The 12537-nt window shown below is 38.3% G+C and overlaps 1 protein-coding gene across 2 annotated transcripts in view; it reads left to right on the top strand.

The window, feature by feature from the left end:
• Positions 1-54: 54 nt before the first annotated feature.
• Positions 55-12537, top strand: part of CNOT6L (CCR4-NOT transcription complex subunit 6 like) — a 386677-nt gene continuing 374194 nt past the window's right edge. For both annotated transcript variants that reach the window (XR_010068421.1, XM_063310360.1), the window contains exon 1: positions 55-267. The gene's annotated coding sequence lies outside the window, so the exon portion shown is untranslated. The remainder of the gene's footprint in view (positions 268-12537) is intronic.

A 12537-nucleotide genomic window follows, 5' to 3' on the forward strand; every position in this document is an offset into this window, starting at 1 on the left:
GGCCCCTCCTCCCGCACTAATCCCCGTTCTGCCGCCGCCGCCGCCGCCGCCGGCGAGGCCCGAGGAGGAGGAAGAGGGAAAGACGGCCCGGGAGGGTGACCGCCTGCCTGCTTCGCCCCCGCCGCGTCAGGCCCGTGGCTTCCTCGAGCCCGCCTTGCGCTCCGCCCGGCCCGGCCGCTGCCTCCTGCATGTCTTTCTTGCCCTCAGCCCCGCCGCCTGAGCAGCCGCCTCAGCCCCGTCGACAGACGCCCCGGGGGCTGGATGCAGGTGAGCGCGAGGCGGGCGCCCCGGCCTGGTGGGCGGCGCGGCCAGGCGAGGCTTTGGTGGCGGCGGGAGGGCGGCCTGCTCGCTCGCTCGGGGCGGCTCGTCTCCGGGCTCTTCGGCGGCGCCGGCTGAGCCCCGGGAACGGCCGGGTGGAAGGGTCCGGGGAGGGCGGCGAGAATTGCGCGGGTTTTGCGCGCCGCCGAGGCTTGGGACGTTGCGTGGGAACGCGTTGGCCAAACACGCGGAGGCTTGCGTGTCAGCGGAGGGCTTGCGCAGGCGGGTGTGTGTGTGTGCTGCCGTGCATCTTTGCAACTTCCTGCGTCGTGCCTTTCGTGACTGCGTTTGCGGTTGTTCCATAACTTTGCCGTTTCGGTGCTTACACGCGCGTTGGACGTCTGTGAACTGGCGCGTTTCGTTTGGGAGAGAGGATGAGACTTTTTTTTTTTTTTACTATTACTCGCCCTTAAAAGTTACTCGGTGCTTTGAGTGCACATGCGCCCCAGAACTTGCCTGAAAGGCTTCCAGTCTAAGTGGATTTCCCTTTGCTCTATAATGTGCTTTTTCCAGTTGCCATTGCGAGCCTCCGTAACTGGATGGAAAAACAGGACGTAACGTATTTTTAATAGTGTGGATGAAACTCTTTGCGCTCCTAGGCAAATGGCCGGGTTGTGAGTGTTGCCGGAATGTTTAACGATGTTTCCTTACAAGGGATCTAAGTTGGAGACGTTTGGTTCAGTTACATGGCGTTTGTCACAGGTGGTGTATTTTTAACAAAAGCTGTAGCAGCTTCAGAAGGAAATAATGCACACCTATAACATTTTGTATAAGCATGGCCTGTAATATAGCCATCACAATGTGATGTTCTGGGTTTTTATTTATACAGTTTATATCCTGCCTTTTGGCCCTTGCAGAATGCTTCTTTAGAGATAAGTAGCTAATGTTCAGAGTGTTTGTGTTCTAAGGAAAAAACAGCTGTGAATAGTGGGGAATATCCTTGTTACCCCAGAGGAAGAATTCTGTGTGGGCACCTGTATTTTCCTGGGAGTGCCTTTACAGGTTGTGTAAAGGGTGACTCTGTGTGTGCACACGTTTATGTTAAAATGTTAAACCAGATGTACAAATCCTGGGTGATGGGACAGCTGTTTTGTAACATTTTGGCATGTGAGCCATTGCATATCTGTGGAGATTCTGTCCAGGGAAAAACTAGTTCTGCATATTTAGTTTTGACTGTCTTTGTCTTTGGTTGACTAGGTGTACGTAATGTGTGTGTTATCTCTTTGCCTTTGTAAGAGCAGCATTTCAACCAGTCAGTTTAAAATTTTCTGGACAGCTGCACTCCTGTAATTATTTGTGAATAAATTAGCAAACAAATCTTTAAGCAGATGGAAAATAGACTACTAAATAAGCATTTGATTCCTTGATGCATTTGTCAAAACCAGGGGCTTTTGTCTTTTTTATTGTATATTGTTACACTTCTTTAATGTCAACATGTAAAATGTGTTGTAACCTTTTGTATTTGCTTGCACAAAATGGTTTTCTCTCCATTGTTTATAAGTAGTAATGCTGTACAAACAAAATTTCAAAACAAATCTAAGGTAGGTTCTGTGATCTTTTCAGAGCCATCCTATTGGGAAGTTAGTGTTCTTCAGGCCTTGTTGGTGAATGCAATTCAGCTGCTTGCATATAATGCTGTAGCCCTAAAGCAGAGATGGGGTGGAGAATAGCAAGAAAACTTGCACTGATCCTGCCCTTTCTCAGTCTTTAATCTGGAACATTAATGCTTAGCAGAGGATTTTGTAGTTAGAATTTCCATATTGGCTAAAATTATCTTATCAAACATACTAGTGCTGATGTACTATTTTTCAGGGATCTGTGTCCTGTTTTTAGTGTCCTTTAAATGAAAAGGACATTTCACATTTTATTTATGTTTGTTTCAGATAAAAATTGCACAGCAGTAGTCAGTGCCACTGGGCCAACATGTTTGTTCTTGTTAAATATTGTTTTAAATTCTTGGGGGGGGAGAATCAGTTTATTCCCATTGTTAACAAGGAAAGATATAAACCTCCTATCATTCATAATTTTGCATTAATATTCTGCTTTGTAAAATTGCCAACAATAAGACACAGTTTTCAAAACTGAGTAGAAAAGGTTTTTAGACAGGCTTTTAATTTTAGTAAGCATTGTGTTTGCCTAAAATACTTTTAAATATTTGTCTAAAAGGGACTGTTAAGTCTGTAGCAGACTTAAGATGTCATTTGTGTATATGCTCTGAATTCCCTTTTTATCTGATTTTTCCATAAGTATTTGAAACAGCACTGAGTTAGCTTTATCTTTCAAGAGAGGAAAAACAATATAAATTCTTAGCTCAAAGATGGTCTTGAGTTATTAGTCTGTTATTTAACAGCAGATCTGTTGTTTTTAAATTTTCCATATCCCCAGTGAAATTCCCTGTGTAAACAAGTAAGAACTAATAATATAGCAGACACAACTAAATGCACGTGTGGTTCAGAAAAAGTAGTCTGTTTTCCTTAAATAGCTTTCAAAGGCCAGTTCAGCATTGTGCTTAGCTCTTGACAAATACAAGTGAAACTGATCTGATTTCAACACTTGTTCTAGTTCACCTCCATCTACTCAGCCAGAGGCAAACAAATAAAATAAACTGTAGTGTGCTTGTGTCAAACATATTTACTTCATAAAACATTGCTATTGGAGTGCATACACGGAAGATTTTATTGAAAATGACATCATTTAGGGAACAGTAACTGGTTCTTTTGAACCTGTCAAATAAATGAAGGGCAATTGTTTTTCTGAAGTCATTAACTATTAACTTCTAAAAGGCCTCTCCCAGGAAACCTTTTCCTATGAGACTAACTACAAAATATGTGATTTCTTTTTTTTAAGTAGAGCAGTGTAATTGCTGAAAGGAGGTTTTAACTATATAGCCAAAATACATAACATTTACTTTAATATTTCTATATGGGTTGTTTAATTCTGAGAAACTGTTTTGGTTGATTAGTTTCATTAACTGGAAAAAACCTAAAATGATCTCTGACAATGATAGTGGGGCCTTTTTATACACAGGATTTGCTGCTCTCTCAAGTGAACCTTTCTTTGACTTACTAAGAATATTCATCTGCAACAGATGCTTTTGAACAATTGATATTTTTTCATAGAACAAGAGCTATAGACATTCAGGCTGCACACTAGCTGTGTCTCTTACGTTAACTTAATTTTTAAAATTTTTTTATTTGATTTGGAAATAAATAAGCATTTACTAAATAACCATGACTTATTTGCACAAGTTACATTTCAAAATTACTTCGATGCTCAGTTTACTCAATTTCTCTGGGTTTTTCAGTCATCATCATTCAAGGTTGCTCTAATCAGCACATGCATCAATAGGGTAATCATAGATTTCACCTCTGTTCATGTGTTTTTAGGAAAAAAATGTGTTTAGATAATGGCACAGTGTCACAGTACTTCATAACTAACATTGTGGTGTGGATAGGCTCTTTTATATTCTGTAACTTAAGGAGAAGTCAGAGATAGGGAATCCTGGGTCTTTGCAGTATGTATATGATAGACCTGTTTGGTTGACAAAGAGAGCTGCTTTTTATATACAATGCCATCATAAGAAAAGCTTCATTGGCCCAGAGTTCATTTTGGCATCTTATTTATAATTTCTAATGGCTTTTATATGTGCAAAGCTGGGTGATCTTTTATATTTGATGTGACCATCTAGCAGACTTGCTGTGCTTATCTTGTAGCATAAGTACTGATTGCTGTCTTTCTATAAAAATTAAATAATGACTTTGAATTATTTGTCCTTGGTTACTGGAACAAGAAAAGTGGACAATTTGTAGTCAGTTACTCAACAAAAATGGTATAGAATGGATACTAATAATGTGGTATAAAATGGTTGTCCTTCATCTGTGAAATCATTTGAGAGGTTTTAGTCTATCATTACTTGATTCATTTTCTAACACATCCTTTTCCAAGTATATTTCTTACAAAAAATAGTCCCCAGAGTCACTTCGTTTGTTGCACCAGTGTTGCACAATGTTCCATTTTTAAAGTGCAGCCTAAGTACTTTTTTTTGTCAAAATTAGTTACTAGTATTTTATAGCAATTCTATAATATTCATTATAATTATTAGAGCAACTTTTTAAATTACATACAGAATATGTGTTTCTTTAACTGTTTCATTCAATCTATAGATCACAATATAAATATAAAGTCCCAATAGTAGCAAATAAATTATTAGAAGAGTTTGGGTAGTAAATCTTCCACAACATCCAATTTGATGAAAAGAAGCTTGATCTTGCACAGGTTCCTTAGATAACTTAGTTTAAACTTTGTATAACATCCTCTGTTATATTTTCTTCTCTTAAAATACTTCTCTAAATTATTTTAAAAGGGATGCTTCTCTAAATTATTTTAAAAGGGATGCTTCTCTAAATTAACCATAACTTCTTGGATCCCTTTTAAAATAATCAGCTGAATGTCTATTCTGGGCAAATTGGTAGTATATAGAGAAGCAAACCTTGATGAAGGACAGTCAGCATGAATTCTGCAATCTTTCTTCACCAACCTAGAGTTTTTTTTAAAGGTGTCAGCAGGCACGTGGATGAAGGTGACTATCAGTTTTGGATGTTCAGATTTTCAAAAAAGCCTTTGACAGAATTTCTCATCAAAGATTTTTGAGTGAACCACCTCCATTCTTCACAGTTGATATGGGATCATTACCCTGGCATTCAGTGTTTGATTTTTGTCACACTTAAATCCAATTGGTCTGGAAAATTCAATACTTGATTCATCTGTTCTTTTTTCCAGAATTCTGGAAAGTCATCCAGGTGCTTTTTGGCAAAAGATGAGATAAACATCAGTGATCTGGGTGAGCATGGCTTCCATCTTGATGTTCTCTCATGAATCCTATTTTTACTCAGTGCTTTTCTGATGATGGAACCATGAACACTGACTTTAGTTGGGGCAAAAGAGGCCTGCAGAACTTTGGATGTTGTTTTGGGATTCTTTGTTATTTAATGAACAATTTTATGCTGCACTCTTAAAGTGATTTTGACAAGGCGGCCACTCAAGTTTCATTGTCCCAAATCTTCTCCATTTCAAGACTGTGTCTCTGAGTGTGAATCAGTAAAGACCCAGAGCTTTACAAATAGTCTTATAACCTTTTCTAGGCTAATAAGCATCTATTACTTTCTAACAGAGGTCTTCAAAATTTTCCTTTGAGCAAGGCATGAGGTTCCTCTAGAACGGTGTTTCCCAACCTTGGCAATTTCTAGGTGTATGAACTTCAACTCCCAGTATTTTCATCAATGGCTATGTTGTAGAATTCTGGGATTTGAATTCCTACACCTAGAAATTACCAAAGTGGGGAAAGAGTGTTCTAGAATCTAAGAAAGTTACTGGAGAACAAAAGTTTGTGAAATTTATGGAGTTTCATTGTTAGGCTAGATGTATGAATACTTCATTAAACTAAGTTCTTCCTTTAATAAAATTGATAGAACTAGGGGGACAGTAGAGCCTCGTGTGGCGCAGAGTGGTAGGCAGCAGTATTGCAACCAAAACTCTCCCCATGACCTGGGTTCGATCCAGCGGAAGCTGGATTCTCTGGTAGCCAGCTCAGATCGACTCAGCCTTCCATCCTTCCGAGGTCAGTAAAATGAGTACCCAGCTTGCTGGGGAAGGCAATGGCAAACCACCCTGCTGTAGTCTGCCAAGAAAACGTCACGAAAGCGGCATCTCCCCAAAGGGTCAGAAGTGACTCAGTGCTTGCACAGGGGACCATTCACTTTTCTTTTCAGGGGGACTGTAACCTTTTCATACTGGCATGTCTCATGGTTTGTGTTTGTTTATGCAATATATGCAACAAGTACCAAACTCAAAGATTATCTAGCCCAGTCCTCTGCTCAGCTCAAGAGACCACTAATACAGCACTGTCAACATATTCAGCCTTTGTTTAAACACCTTCATTGATGGAAATACTTTCTACCTCCTGAGTCAACCTGTCTCATTGTTAAAGTTTTTATTGTTAGAAAATCTTTCTTCATTTCCAATCAAAATAATTTAAAGCCTATGTTTCTTATCCTGAGGAGTTTTGCCCCATCTTCTGTGTGACAGCCTTTCAGATACCTGAAGAGAACTATCATGTCTTCCTGCAGGATAAATATAGCTAACACATCCACTTATTCACATTTTTTTCCTTTTGGCCCCTTAATATCTTTGTTGTTTTCCTTTGGAGACAGTCCACTTTCCTAATGTCATTGTAAAATATGCTACCTGGAACTTTGTTTACTGAGACTCCCTTTATGTATTTAGTAGGGCCCACAAGTAGCATTGATAACATTCAGTGGCAAAATTAAACAAAAATTTAGAAAATCTAAAAGGCAAATACTTTACACTGAACTATATGAATTACTGTTTTATAACTAGAAAGCAAAGCATAGGAATAAATGAGCAGTTTTCTCAGGGAGGAAAGAAAGAACTAGAATTTCTCAAGATTCAGTATTGGAACCAGGGATTTCAACTTGTTGATAAATTATCTTGGCTTGGGATAAGCAGTACACTGGCTGCAGATGAAAACCAAGTGATGGTAAAGAACTCAAGAAAAGTCTCTTTTAAATGGATAAATAATTAACCAAATGGCAAATGCAGTTCAGTTTAAGTAAATATAATATCATGTACCTTAGGGGGGGAAAATCCCTTAATTTCACATATGACAATTAAGATGTCAATGTCACTGGCATTGGAGGAATTCAGGTTCACCCTACCTTCAGCCATGGAAACTCACTGGGTGACTTTGGGCCCATCATTCTCTGTCAGCCCAATCTATCTCATAGGGTTGCTGTTGTGGGAAAAAATTGGAGGAGGGGTGCTGTGTACATCACCTTGAGCTCTTGAACAAAAGGCATTACATAAATATAAATAAACAGATATATACTAATTGGGGCCTGAGATGCCTCTAACCATGAAAAAATGTTTTGGTCATAGAGGATAGCTCATGAAGATGTTGGATCTGAAAAGGGCAAGTTCCATGTTATGGCTCATTAGGAAAAGGACTGAAAATAAAACTACCAACAGTTATGCCTTTATACAAATTGATGGCACGTCTGCATCTGGAATACTGTTTATATGGTTGTAGTGGCAGCATTTGAAAAAGGATAGAACTGTGCTGGAAAAGTACAAAAAAAGTTCAACTGATTATGGGGCTCAAACACTTTCCTTATGAGAAAAGGCTAGAAAATTTAGGACTGTTTAGGTTGAAAAAAAGGAGATGATTTGTAAAATCATGCATGGCACAGAGAAGGTGGACCGTTTTTCTTACTGTGAAAATACTAGGATCAGAGGTAATCGAATGAAACTAATTGGAAAAAGGTTTAGAATGGACAAAAGAAAGCATCTTTTCACAGAGTGTACAATTAACCTGTCAAATTTGTTATCTCAAGACATGGTAATGGCAACTACTGTGGATGGTTTTAAAAGGAGATTACATAAATTATTGGAGAATGTGCCTGTAAAGGAATATCAGTGTTCAACATTCAGTGTTATCACTGGGTTGTGGAAACTGCCAGCAAATACCCCATGCAGGAAACTAGTTAGCAGAGAGGGGTGTGCATCCATCTACTGCTTGTGAGCACCCCATAGGTATCTAGTTTGCCACTATAAGACACAAATGCTGAACTAGGATGGGTCTTGGCCAGATCTAGCAGAGCTACTCTTACATTCTTAGCAGGAAATATCTTTAATGGAATAATCTTACTATAAATATAGACATGACACCACTTCCCATTTCAGATATAGCATGATTGCATTGCAACATCAGGATTATGACAAAGGAAGCACCTGCTTCTACTACAGTACTAAAAGCACAAGAGTGGGAGCTAATTAGAAATGCTTCTTATAAGATGTAGGAAATGTTACATGCGTAAGGTTTTTATTTCTGTATAACCATTTGCAAGTTTTTTTAAGGCTGAAAATTAGCATGAGTGCTGTTTGGGATTAACATTAAAAATAAGTAGTTTCATGATAAATGAATTTGTGTGATTCTACCCCCGTGAATAAAATTAGTAATTTGTTTAAGGTTAGGGAAAAATAAATAATGGTTTAATTTTAGTCTGTGTGGCAAATAACACAATGGTAGAAGCTTGCAACTTTATAAAATAAAAACCGACTGGAAAAACAGTAAAATCATATTTAAAATTGTATTTCTGATGGACAGAATAAACTTCGGTTTTGTATGATTTCTGAAAACTGGGTTTTATTTTTAAGATGACCACTCTCATTTGTCATTCCTCATTGATTTTAGAACAGTATTTGCTCTTTATAGAAGCAGTTGTGGAAAATCCTGACTTTGCTACTGGTTTGTTCAGATAGTGGGAGCAAGTTCTAACAGGGATCCAGTTTTGCACGTAGATGGAATTAGATTTGCCCATACAAAGCTGGGGCTCCCTCACCACCTTAGCCAGGCACAATGAGAACAGGTTAGTATAGAGATCGTGCTTTGTGTATGCAAGCCCCCCACCCAAATTTTGTGAATCAAATTTGCTCATGAATCCCACAGTCCATTTGGAGCACATGTGAGCTAGATTGTTTTGGGATAATCACTTTAAGCTAAATTTAATATGCAATAAAACAATAAATAAAAATTCTCTACACTTTTTCCCTTAAGGAATATCAAATAACATTGTAAAAGCTGACCAGTTTTAAGTTCTGTTAATTTCTAAATGAGAAAAGTAAACATATTTAATACTGTATTCTTCTTGAAAACAATTCAGCTCACATTTTTCATAGGTAATAGTATTCCCTAATAAACACTGTGTCAGCTGTGTTTTCCATATGGTTTGGCTTTGAAATTCTGAAAAAAATCATTTCCACAAGAATTAGAACATAGCCCATGGTCACTAATTAATACTAATTACAAGACTACATATTGTTCATGTTTTTTAAAAAGGTATTTTTCACTTGCTGCTCATAAATGATAACAATTTTGTTATTTAAACTGTAGAACTATCTGTGACATGCAGTATGCTGAGAAACCTATGTACTGGAAGAATAATGGGATATTTCCATTCAGCAGAGTTGAAACTGACAAGAAAGCAGGTCATAAGAGTCCTTCCTGTCCCAGGACAAGAAAAAAAGACTTCAGTCTTATATGGTCTTATGGTATGAGAAGCACTCCATTGAGTCCATCTTAGAAGCCAAAAAAAGGGAAGAAAAAGAGCGAGGAAGAAGACCACTGCTTCCTCTACTGCATGAAACCTTCTCTGGCAGCTGAATGCCAGCCAGTTGGCATGCCAGTAGGAGGCTACCACTGAGAAGGCCACATAAATACCAAGTTTGGAGAGCAGCTAGGAAATGGGGCTCCAGCCGGATCTTCAGAAGCCTTGGAGGAGGCAAGTGATAGCCCTGGTCTCACGGCCATCCACAAGAAGGTAAAGGCCATTAAAAATTCCCCCTTCCTGACGCATCTCTCTGTTTATTGGGCATCAGGCTGATCCTCCAGCAGCCCAGAAGAACTTTATAAAATAGAGATGCACACTGCGGAGAGGAAATGCTGGGAGAGAAAGGCCAATTATGGGGCCATTGCTGCTAGAGTGGGCAGGCAAGGCAGCCAGACCAACTCCACCCCAGAAGGTGCACCTGACTCAAGCCAGATGTGTGTAGGGCTCTGAGGATCTACTTCAAGAGTATATCAGATGGGCAAAGGGGCAGTTGTTTGTCTCCTACAAACAGGCCAGGATAGTTTCTCACTTCATAACAGATGGATTGAGGAAAACAAATTCATAGTGAGCAAAACTTCAGCTGTACTAAATCATACTGAGTGCTATACTGTGAATGGTTATGCTGACCTGCCATGGCAGTACTGCTTTAGTATATCCCTTTCTTCTTGACTTTCTCTGTTGTGACTGAGAAGGATAGTTGGATTTATTATGAAGTATCTTGGTGGTCACCAGAAGATGGACCCAACAATTCCACCTTATTTAAATTAAAGAGAACATGAAGCTGTCCAAAGTTTGAGATGGAAAAAACTTCATAGCTGCATGCTAGCTCTTAGACGTTGATCTTCTGATGCCATCTGTCCTACAAGTTGCAAGTTTGGTAGCTATGCTACAGTGCAGAATAAGAGAAATTGAAGCACACTGGGCTGAAATCAGCACATGACTGAAGGGAAGAGTTTTCTTTCACAGGACAAGAAGAAGCTTTTAAGTCCTACCCTCTAAGCTAGAAAAAGTGGAATTAACCCTTTCCTGTTGGATCCATCTTCCAGGGATCAGAAGCTTTTCAACAGGCTTGGTATGGCACAGAGTTTAAGCAATTATCCTTTGCTGTGTGGGAGCTTCAAGACAGTGACAAATGTAGGCAGAAGCAATATGGATATTTGAAATCGTTTTGTGGTTTTCTTAATACTGTTTCATCAGCTTTACAAAATACTAATACAAGATTAGAGTTTTATAAAAGAACATGCTAGATTCATTTTAGGAGTCAGAATTTATTATGCCTCTGGTATGTGATTTTTTAGTTTAGACACGCTTCAGAATGTTTGAAGCCTTTAAAAAGATCCTTAGTTTTTCTTTGTCTTTCGAGTTTTCAGTTCATCAAATGAATATCTTTTATTTCTTAAGCTACAGGTTATTTATTCTATAATGCAGTAGAAATTTCTTACTCCAATTGAAATTGGATGTCAAAGGGAGTTTTTCTCTAATTGAAAAATTGAATTGAAAAGCTAATCGAAAACTTTTCCCAATTGAGACATAGATAAAATTATAAATTTATGTCTGATAATTGCTGTCATGTATAATTCTGAAACTGAGTTCCTGATGAATACAAAATTTGGGATGGAGGGCATTTTCTCAGAGCATTTTTTACAGGTCATGAAATATCTTCCAGTAGCCTGATTAGGAAAGGTAATAGGTGTTAATGGCAATACTTTCAGAAATTTGGATTTTTGATTAAACAGATGTATTTACACTCTTGTTACAATGGGAACTTTCTGTCTTGTGGCTGAAGATATAAAATACAGGGCTCTTTCCTTGTTCAGAAATAGCTTTTAAAAGCTTGCTTGAATATACTTATGCAGTGCTTTTCTCAGCATAGCTGAGATGTTTGGCAGTCTGAGATGCTGGGATGTTGAAGAAAGAGTTTGCAAAGCAAGTCAAAACCTGTTTATATGAAGGCTACTTGGATATGATCCAAATTCTCATGTGGATTTATGACAGTGTAGTATGAATTATTATTACACACTTGGGTGAAAATACCTAACTGCTATCATATGATCCTGCCTCAAGTTCTTTTGCCATCTGCTTTAGAGTGTAATAAATTTAAAGTTCTTGATTTTGTTGTCCTATAATCTTTTTAAAGAGGAAGGAAAATCAAAATGGTGTATTTTGCAGATTTTCACTATTGCAAATAATTGAATGAAGACTTGTTTGTCTGCACATCATTTTGTTTCTTGGAATAAGCTACTCGGGTTTCAAAGCCCTTCTCATTCCAAGAAATCTGAGTAAATGAAAAACAAATGGAAGAGCCGCTCAGTTTCATTGCTGTGTAGATTCAGTAGCTTATACTTGGTTTGAGTAAAAAGAGGCTACAAAATCATAAAATTTAAGGCATCTGATGAACAAATTGTTCAACAGCTGTATGTAAGACTGTATTATAGGCACCAATATATAGCAACCTAAACCTATCCTTATTTAATGAAGCAAACATGATGGGTATGTTGTTGACTCTCTCTATTCTATAGTATATTAAAATAGTTATCCAGACTGCGCTTTTTTTAGATTTTTTTTATCCCGCCTTTAATGTTTTTATAAATAACTCAAGGCCGAGAACATGCCTAATACTCCTTCCTCCTCCTAGTTTCCCCCCAACAACAACCCTGTGAGGTGAGTTGGGCTGAGACTGGCCCAAAGTCACTCAGCTGGCTTTCATGCCTAAGGCGGGACTAGAACTCAGTCTCCTTGTTTCTAGCCTAGAGCCTTAACACTAGACCAAACTGGCTCTCTCTTTCACTTAAAAGTTGTTTTATTATTATTATTATTATTAGTTTTTTTAAAATTTGAAGAATAGTTTTTGCTGAGAAGCTTGTTTGTGACTCAGGGAAAGCCTTGCATAACTTGGTGACCTGGCATTGAATTTACAGAAGTATTTAATATCTTTGAAACAGAAGACATCTAGTGATGCAACCTTTTGTTGACACAACACCTTGATTTATAGATCAGCCAACTGCCAACTTTATGACCCCTATTGCTTTACTGC

This window comes from Candoia aspera, chromosome 8 (assembly GCF_035149785.1).
Source record: "Candoia aspera isolate rCanAsp1 chromosome 8, rCanAsp1.hap2, whole genome shotgun sequence".
NCBI classification, from domain to species: Eukaryota; Metazoa; Chordata; class Lepidosauria; order Squamata; family Boidae; genus Candoia; species Candoia aspera.